Here is a 9,994-nt window from a genome sequence, read left to right as displayed (position 1 = left end):
TAATGCTGCTGGCGTTCATCCATTTGTTGCAGCCGGTTATCCATTGATTGGATAGCTGCTAGGATAGCAGCATTGTCCACCTCAGGTCCAGGATGTAGAGGGGGTTCAGGAGCTGCTTCCTCCTCTGCAGGAGCCGCTTCCTCAACTGCTGGAGGTCGGTCCTCTAATGGCTCCAGTGGAAACTGCCAGGTAGCCCGGTTCTTCACGGTGTATGTTGGATTTGGTAACTGGTGGTGCACTCCCGACTGGGTTACTACAAAGTAGTATTTATCATCTTCATCTTTCGCAATGCAGTTCATAGAAGAGCAGGTAGCAAAATTAATAGTACGGCTTCCAGGGAGTGGTTCTAACTGGTCCAGCCAAGCGTGATAGCCAAGGTGTTTGGCTATAGTGGTAATGAGGCCGCCATTCACAATCGCACCGTGGCTGGTATTGGAAATACTCTGGAACTGTCGTGCCAAATGACTGCCAGAATCAATAGGCTCCTCTCTGTTTTCCATCATAGCCCATAAAAGTAAAAGGTCGCTCAAACGAACCTTTCCTTCAGAATCACCTCGGGCCAAAATAGTAGAGGCAATAAAGCGGTGCATAATACGGATGGCGGGATGGCGGAAAGCAGAGGAATTACATTTTCCAGCGACCCAATTACTTGTACCTGTCAAACTGTACCAAAAAGAACCAGGGTTGAAAGAACTTGGGGTTCTCGTGCTCCCTCCAGTGGGAAATCCAAAAATATTATTGAACTGAGCTAGGGTTAATTCGTGTTCTTGGTTAAACATACGGAAAGAAATCAACCCTTCAGAACAATTTGGCCCAGATAATATTTCCGTGTGGAGAGAGCTCAAGAACTCAAGAACTAGTCGAGGATAAACAACATCATTATGCATGGTAGCAAAGGTTGTCCACCCAATGTTAGTTAACATGAAATTGATATCAGCACGTAAACCCAACTTACGAATAAATGGGAAGTCGAGATACCTGGTAGGATGGATAGTGCGGAAGCGTAATACCTCGTTCCGCTCACGCTGTTCATCGTTCCGATAGAACCTCGGAGGAAGTTGCGGAATTTCACTTGCTTCTTCCTCGTAACTGTGGGTATCGGAAGCGGTGGAGGACGAACCAACGGTACGGGTGCGCTTGGGAGCCATGGATGAACGGAAGGAGTGAATGTGGGAGGAAGAGGGAAGAAGAGGAAGAAGAAGTGAGAAGCTAGGGTTTGGGAGAGAAGAAAAGAGAGAATGGGTCGTAGGTTTGAGAGAAGTGAGAATGTAAAAGGAGGGGGAAGAATATATAAGGGAAAGTGGAATTTCAAAAATCACGGGTTGTATCTGTAGGAGATCACGCCCGTGATTTATAATCACGGCCGTGATTCTCTCTGGGGTTTTCCAAAAATTTTCCAGAGAAGATCACGCCCGTGATTTAGAATCACGGTCGTGATTCTCTCTGGGGTTTTCCAAAAATTTTCCAGAGAAGATCACGCCCGTGATTTAGAATCACGGTCGTGATTCTCTCTGGGTTTTCCCAAAAATTTTTCCAAAAATTTTCCAGAGAAGATCACGCCCGTGATTTAGAATCACGGTCGTGATTCTCTCTGAAACTCTGAATTTTTTTTTTTTTTTTATTATTATTATTATTTATTTATTTTTTTTTTTTTTTGGAATAAAATTAATGAAATGCGTACATCCTCCTAACCCCAATCTGTTGAAGGCTCAAGAAGACTTTCTACTAGAGGATCTTTTTCTTTACACGGGGGACTTGAATCGATCAAGCAAGCATAATTAGGTTGAATCCCCTCAAGATCTATGTGCTTTCCTCCAACTAGAAAATTCTCCAAGGGATCCCTCAAAATAGATCTCATGACTTCTTCCTCCATGTCTTTAGGCAATATATCAACCCTGCAGCAAATATTTTCAAGAGAAGGTTGTCTAACAGATTTAGCAATATTAAATTCCATTGTTTCATCATTAATGGATAAGGACAATTTTCCATGTTTGACATCTACTATCACGCCTGCTGTAGCCAAAAATGGTCTACCTAGTATGATTGGTATTTGTTTGTCCTCTTCCATTTCTAAAATAACAAAATCTCCCGGAATTAAAAATTTACCTATCTTAACTGGAACATCTTCTAAAATTCCTATGGGATATTTTATAGATCTATCTGCTAACTGGATTGACATTGCTGTAGGCTTTAATTCTCCCATATCTAATTTCTTGCAAATTGATAAAGGCATTAAACTGATACTTGCCCCAAGGTCACATAAGGCTTTTTCAAACCTTAGATTTCCAATGAGACAAGGTATAGAGAAACTACCAGGATCCTTAAGTTTTTTGGGCAAATTATGATGGATCAATGTAACAGTCTCTCTATCATCCAATTTCCTTCGGTTAGCTAAAAGATCCTTAAGAAATTTAGCATATGTAGGCATCTGTTGTAGAGCTTCTACAAATGGAATGTTTACATACACTTGTTTGATCATATTTAAAAATTTTTCAAATTGTCTATCAAGTTTAGTCCTTGCTAACCTTTGAGGAAAAGGAATTGGGGGGTGATAAACAGTTTGAGGCTTTGATGAAGATACTTTTTCTTTTTCTAATCTCTCCTTTTCAGGTTTTTCAACCATAGGAGAAGCGTCTTCATCAATCTCAATATTATCATTTTGATTAGACACAGGTCTGTCTAATTTCTTCCCACTCCTTAAAGTAACAGCATTAACATTTTCAGCTGGGTTTGCAACTGTTTTACCTGGGAACTTACCTGGAGAATTGTTTGAACTAGGCATCAACTGTGCAATTTGATTTTCCAGCATCTTGTTGTGGAGAGTAATATTCTCAACCTTGACAGCAAGGTTTTGAATAGAATTTGCCATTGAATCATTGGTCTGTTTTTGATTAGTGATAAAATTCTCCATAAGGTTTTCTAATCTTGAAACACTTTGTTGAATTGAGGGTGTCTGTACTGGATTTCCTTCCCCATTAATGAAGTGATTGGACGGACGGAAATTAGGTTGCTGATTGCTAGTTCCTTGAACTGGGTTATTCTTCCAAGAAAAGTTAGGATGATTCTTCCAACCAGGGTTGTACATGTTGGAATATGGATTACTCTTCTCTCTTCGAGGAGTGTCATAGAAATTATGAGAAGCTGCCACTTGTTCAGTAGTATCTTCTTCTTCTCCAGTAAAAATTGAGGTACAATCTACTGCAGTGTGCCCTTGTTCCCTACAAAGGTCACATACTTGATTTGTAGCCACTGAATTAACCTTAGCTTTTTCCATCTTGTCTAATCTTTGATTAAGAGTATCAAATTTTGCTAAGAGTAACTCAATATTGTTCACTTCATATCGCCCCGGAGTTCCTTTCCTTGCTGTGACTTCTCTTTCACTGTATTGGCTGTGATTTGAGGCTACATTTTCCAAAATAATCATGCAGTCATTAATAGGTTTCCCCATGAAAGATCCTCCAGCTGCTGAGTCTAATATCATGGTGCTTTGTTGGTCCAATCCTTCAAAGAAAAATTGGATGGTAAGCCAATGGTTGAAGCCATGTTGTGGGCATGCTTGAAGATATCCTTTGAACCGCTCCCATGCTTCATAAATAGTCTCTCCAGTGCCTTGTTGGAAATTAGTGATTTTCTTCCTCAATTCTTTAGTTTTAGAAGGAGGAAAGAATTTCTCTAGAAAAGCTCTTTCACATAATTCCCAAGTTGCTATCTTTTCTCTAGGCACTGTTCTTAGCCACACCTTTGCCTTATCTCTCAAGGTGAGTGAGAATAAGCGGAGTCGCATTCCATCAGAAACTTCATCATCAAATTGCTGGGTCTCACAGATTTCCAAGAACCCCTCTAAGTGGTCATTAGGATCTTCTGATGGTAGTCCTCCAAAGGTGTTCTGTTTGAGCATATTCACCAGAGAAGCTGGTACAGTAGCTCCAGTTCGCATCTCCCCTCCAGGTATCCCACGAGCTACGGGTGCAGAGTAATCCCGAAGCGGTAAATTATCTCGTTGTGCAGCCATGTCAAATTCTCTAGAAAGGTTTCTTTTCCTTCTCAGGAGAGTTCTTTCAATCTCAGGATCAAGTGGTGTTGGTTTCCCAAGATGTAGAGATCTCTTTTGCATTAACCCTAAGGCACTGCAAAAAAAAAAAGAAAGTGACCCGTGAAATCTGAATTGGAGAATTAAACACTAAAAAAAAAAATTATTTATTTATTTAAATTTTTTTTTTAAAAAAAAAAAAAAAAAATCGAATTAAAATAATTGTAATTTAAATCAAGAGACGTAGTCCCCGGCAACGGCGCCAAAAACTTGTTGTGTGAAAAACCGCAAGTGTACGGTTGTCGTCAAGTAATAAATATCGAATCACAGGGACTACGTGTTTGACCTAGAATTACTAGTATTTTAATTTGAATTTTAAAACAGATGGAATTTCTGTTTTGAGATGATAAGATCAGATTTGAAGGTAAAAGAGATAGTAATGCAATTAATGAATAAGATAAAACTTTAAGATAAGATAAGGAGATTTCCGGGAATCTAGGGTTCGCACAAAGAGTTCCAACATTATTGAATTATTATTTTCATTAATTAATTCTATTCCATCTTGAAGGTAGTCTTAACCTAATTTAATCCTTGCACCTTCTCAGGCTACGAGGACGTGTTTAATTAAAATTAATCCCTACTCTCGTGGTAATTGCGTTCAATTAAACCCGTTAAGATCTTTGTTAATCTATTGCTCCTCGAAAGCTTAAATCTACTCTCGTGATTTAACACTCAAGTCTATTCCTTTAGGTTCCGATAATTAGGTTCTCCTCTCAGTTCATCCCTAATTATCTATGATTATGAAAATTAAGATTAATTGTTTATCATAATTATAATCAAGTTCTCCTCTCAGTTCATCCTTAATTAATGTTATTATGAAAACAATAATATTAAAGTTCATATATAAAATATAAAAGAACAGATCAAGAATTGGAATAAAATTAAGAAACTGAATAATGCATTAATAAAGAGGTTCTCAGAGGCTAAGCCCTGATCCCAGAAAAAGGGATACTACTCACAGGAGTTCATAGTAGTTCTCCAAGAAGAAAAGAATAAAAGAAAAGTAAACCTTAGAGTCGATGGCACAGGCGCCCAACCTTCTCCAAGTGTCGAAAACTAAAAGACTGTCTCCGGAAACCAACCCCGTTCTAGGATAACCTAATCTAATTTATAACCTAAAAGGGTAAAAAGGTAAAACTACCAAGATAAAAATTACAAAGATAAAATAAAAAATAAAAACATAAAACTTAAACAGCTGGGACGCGAAGTGAATCACGGCCGTGACTGAGAATCACGACCGTGATCTTCTCTGGAGCACATCTATGAAGGGTCAGTGGCGTTCACGGGTGTGATTGGGAATCACGACCGTGATTTTCTCTGGTGAATCACGGGCGTGATTTAGAATCACGGCCGTGATTGTCCCTGGTGAATCACGGGCGTGATTTAGAATCACGGCCGTGATTGTCCCTGTAGCTCAGCATTTCCTCTTTAATTCTTAAATCTTGATCCTGCTTAGAGAAAACACAACACATACCAAGAAAAGCATAAAATAGGAAAATGATATAAAAATTTATTAAAAACATGAAAGATATGCATGATTATGCTATGAATTCTTGTGAATTAAAGTGCTAAAATACGAGTAAAATACACAACATCACCCAGCCCTGGATCCCCACCAATAAGAATTCAACATTCTCTCAAGCTCATCAACCACTTTGTGTAGGAGGGTGAAAACACTCATAATATAGTAGGAATGGCCTCAAGAACAAGTTTTATCATACGTTTTTGATAAAGTCTTACTACTTCAGGATTTGATCTTATTCTAAACTCAAACTTTTATGTAGTTGAACACCCCCATCTTATTTCGACCAACAAGGGAAAGGAGACCAAGATACATGCTAGTTTTAAGACATTCACCACTCAAACTTAAATGAAATGATGGTTTTATTTATTTATTTATTATTATTATTATTGAAAATGAAATGATGAATAATTATATGTCCAATTGAGTAACACTCTCGGATTATTATGTTAGCAAATACTTTCAGTTAGTTTCTAGTTTATTTTATTAGCCGAAAAGTTTGTTTTACTTTATTTATAGTATTTAGTAAACAAGCTTCTTTTTAGTAGCTTGTAGCATTTTTAAGAGCTAGCTTTTGTTGGCGCTAAAAGAATTGATAGTCGTTTCGTGTTGATTTACATTGTTTATTTTACCAATCGACTATTGAATTGTTATTATTTCTTCAAAAAAAAATTTAACTATTACACTAATCAACCTAATAGAAGTATGTTATCCACTTAAATTTGGTTGGAGATGCTCAAATTATTCTAATAATTAAAATACATAAAAAATTAATTCTTAAGTTTAATAACTTTCGTTTCTTTTTTTTTTTTTTATAGAAAATAGTTTATTAACTTCGTAAACAAATCGCATATCGGTGATCCTGATTATGAAACATAGTTATAACCTTGTAATTAATATACCTGAAATGATCCGAATTCTTTTTTATTTTTTCATTTTTGACATCTTCAAACATTAATTCTCGTACGAATTCTCACATATTTTTCAAGAAAATATTTCGTACATTATGTTTATAAAAAAATCTTCATAATAATAATAATAATAATAATAATAAATAATAATAATAATAATAATATAATTATTATTACTATTACTATTATTTTATTTTTCTATCACAAGTACCCTCAATCGATTGGGTCATAGATTAATCATGTGATGTGACTATACACTACTAGAAAAATATCATTTTCCTGCGAATTTTTCTACAAAAAAATATTTGCAGAATTTTTTTGCAAATTTTCTTGCAATAATAATTTCACAAATTTTTTTACGAATTTATTTGCAAAATATAATTTACAGATATTTCATATAAATTTTTTTACGAAAAATAATTTACAAGAAATTTTTGCAAATTTTGCTACAATTTTAATGATCATAGAAATTTTTTTCTATGGTAAAAATTTGCAGAAAATATTGTAAGAATTTTATTTTGTTTCTTGCAGATTTTCTTGCAAAAATAAATTCACAAGTAATGTTTACTAAATGGTAGAAAAATTTTGCAAGTAACTTTTCATGCGGATTTTCCTGCTAATTTTAATCCGCAGGAAAAATCAAAAAATATTTAAATGTATAAGTTTAATATTTTAAAAAAACTTCAAATCCCACATCGATTGAAAATAAAACAATTAAAGAGTATATAAGTTAGGGCAACACTTACCTTACAAGTTGATTTGTAAGGTTGAGTGTTAGGCTTATAATCTACAATCTTAGAATTTAAAAGATTATGTATCATATGTTTGAGACATGGAAACAAATGCTTCGGATGAATTCATTGTGAGCATTTGAAAGTTGAAGAATTATTGATAGAATTTATAGTAATTTCTTTAATTTTTTTCATAAAAAATATTCTTGCAGAATTTTTTTTGCAAGAAACTTCCTTGCGAATTTTTTTCACAAGAAATTTTGCAGAAAAATTTCTTGCGAATTTTAAAATTCGCAAAAGTATATTATCCATGAAGATATTACCTACAGATAAAATTTTGCAGAAAAGTTTGTAGGAACATTTCTTGCGAATTTTTCATAAAAATTCGCAAGAAAAGTTGCATGTAATAAGAGAAATTCTAGTAGTGATAGTTGATTCGAAAGATTTTAATACAAACACAATATTTTTTGTCAAAAAATTACTCTTATAATGTATATGTAGTGTATTATACTTTTTTTTTATTAATTTGGGATCTATACTTTTTTTATTCGTAAAAATCCAACACAATATCAAGTTAGAGATTTACAACACTCACATATTTTGTTCACCAAACTGATAAATCCTCTTAATTGAATATTATACTTTAAATTTAAGTTAAATTTAAAATATAGTAATTAAAAGAAAGTTTTAAAATTATTAGAGAGATTATACATAATTGACTCAAGTGGAATATAATATATATATATATATATATATATATATATATATATATATATAGCCAATCTCTTCGAGTAGAGAGAGACAGAGACTCCTGCAAGGAGGAGAAAAAAAAGCTCCGCTCGAAGCGTAATATCAAATATGAGGACAAATAAGAGTTATACGCTTTTTTTCTAGTCCTCTCTTCGAGTAGAGCTTCTTTTTTGACGAGCAAGGGAGGCTCCGAGGAACGTAGTGAGACATGCCTGCATGCACCGAGTCCGATGAGAGAAAAGAAAATCTTTTGAGCTTGAAAAATACTTCATATTATCATGCCAACATTAAACTTATGATTGTTTTTCACTAAAAAAACTCATTTTAAAAATCGTGAGGTACTTTGACCCATAAAAACAAAAAACTCAGATTTGGACTAGTAAAACCACCCTATAGGAATTGTTTTTAAAATTGGGACACCCCCTAGATTTTTATTATCTCAAAATTGGATTGAGGGAGACTGCAAAAGTGTTTGATTTAGAGAGAGAAGATGAGAATGTGAATATCAATGTATTTATAAGTGTTAGAGGCAAACTAACTCTAACCAACTCTAACTAGGAAAACTAACTAACTAACTTGTAATAACAACTTTCATCCTTTTCCCTTAACACCCCCCTCAAACTCATGGTGTCCAAAGTGGTAACCATGAGTTTGTTTTGAAAATGATGAAATTGTTGTTTAGCTAGAGGTTTGGTAAGTGTTTCTGCAACTTGATATTCTGCAGGAAGGTGAATAACTCTTACTTCATTCTGTTTGACTTTATTTCTCACAAAGTGAAGGTCCAACTCAAAGTGTTTTGTTTTGGAGTGCAACACATGATTGGTAGTAATGAGTACTACACTTAAATTATCACAGTAAATTCGGGGAAGAGAATTTGGAACCCTTAATTCACTTAATAGTGACTGTATCCAGATAGTATCTGTTACTACATCAACTATGTTGCGGTCTTCAGCTTCTGTTGTACTTCTTGAGACAGATATTTGTTTTCTTGATGACCAGGAAATAAGATTGGAGCCTAGATACACACAATAGCCACTTGTTGATTTTCTATCATCTTTATCATTCCCCCAATCTGAGTCACAAAAGCCAGTCAGATTTAGTTTCTTATTCTTTTGAATGAGAAGACCATGATGGATGGTTCCTTGTAGATACCTTAAAATTCTTTTTACTGCCTTCAATGATGTTCTTGTGGGCAGTGCATATATTGGCAAACCTTATTGACTGCAAAGGAAACATCAGGTCGAGTAATGGTGAGGTATTGAAGTGCTCCAACTATAGACCTGTAGAAAGATGGATCTGGCACTGATGTTGTCTCATTTTCTGTCAACTTCAGATTAGCAAGCATAGGGGTAGGTTGTGGCGTTGAATTACTCATGCTGGCCTTATGAAGAATTTCTCTGAGATATTTTGTTTGAGTCAAAAGGAGATTACCTTCCTTTGTGGTAGTTACTTCAACACCTAGGAAGTAGCGTAGGGAACCAAGATCCTTTAGGGAAAACTTGTCATGAAGAAATGAAATTACAGACCTTATTTCTTCCTTTGAGTTGCTAGTAATAATGATATCATCTACATAGATAAGTATCATAAGTGTTGTGGTTTTGGAGAATCGCACAAACAATGAGGTATCACTCTTGGTTGAGTGAAAACCCATCTAAATAAGTGTGTTGCTGAGCTTATAATACCAGGACTTGGGTGCCTATTTCAGACCATATATTTCTTTGTTAAGCTTGCAAACCTTATCTTTGTGTTGAGTGTTAAATCTAGGTGGTTGAGACATATAAACTGATTCTTGAAGGTTTCCATGAAGAAAGGAATTATTGGTATCTATTTGATGTATAGGCCACTGATTGGTGACAGCGAGGGATAAAATGATTTTGACTGTTGTTGGCTTGACTACTGGGCTGAATGTCTCTGACAACTCCAAACCTGGTTTTTGATTGTAACCTTTAGCCACCAGTTTGGCTTTGTGTCTCTGAAAGCTCCCATCTAA

At 35.0% G+C, this 9,994-nt stretch overlaps 1 non-coding gene across 1 annotated transcript; it reads left to right on the top strand.

The window, feature by feature from the left end:
• The first annotated feature begins 3,536 nt into the window (after positions 1–3,536).
• LOC145949420 (small nucleolar RNA R71) lies at positions 3,537–3,643 on the top strand. Its single transcript, XR_014427628.1, has one exon. It is a non-coding gene; the product is annotated as a small nucleolar RNA R71 (small nucleolar RNA).
• Positions 3,644–9,994: the final 6,351 nt, after the last annotated feature.

Source organism: Cajanus cajan, chromosome 6, assembly GCF_000230855.2.
Source record: "Cajanus cajan strain Asha chromosome 6, NIPB_CcT2T_4, whole genome shotgun sequence".
NCBI lineage: Eukaryota > Viridiplantae > Streptophyta > Magnoliopsida > Fabales > Fabaceae > Cajanus > Cajanus cajan.
The sequence above is the reverse complement of the archived record's forward strand: the minus strand, read 5'-3'. Positions and strand labels throughout refer to the sequence as shown.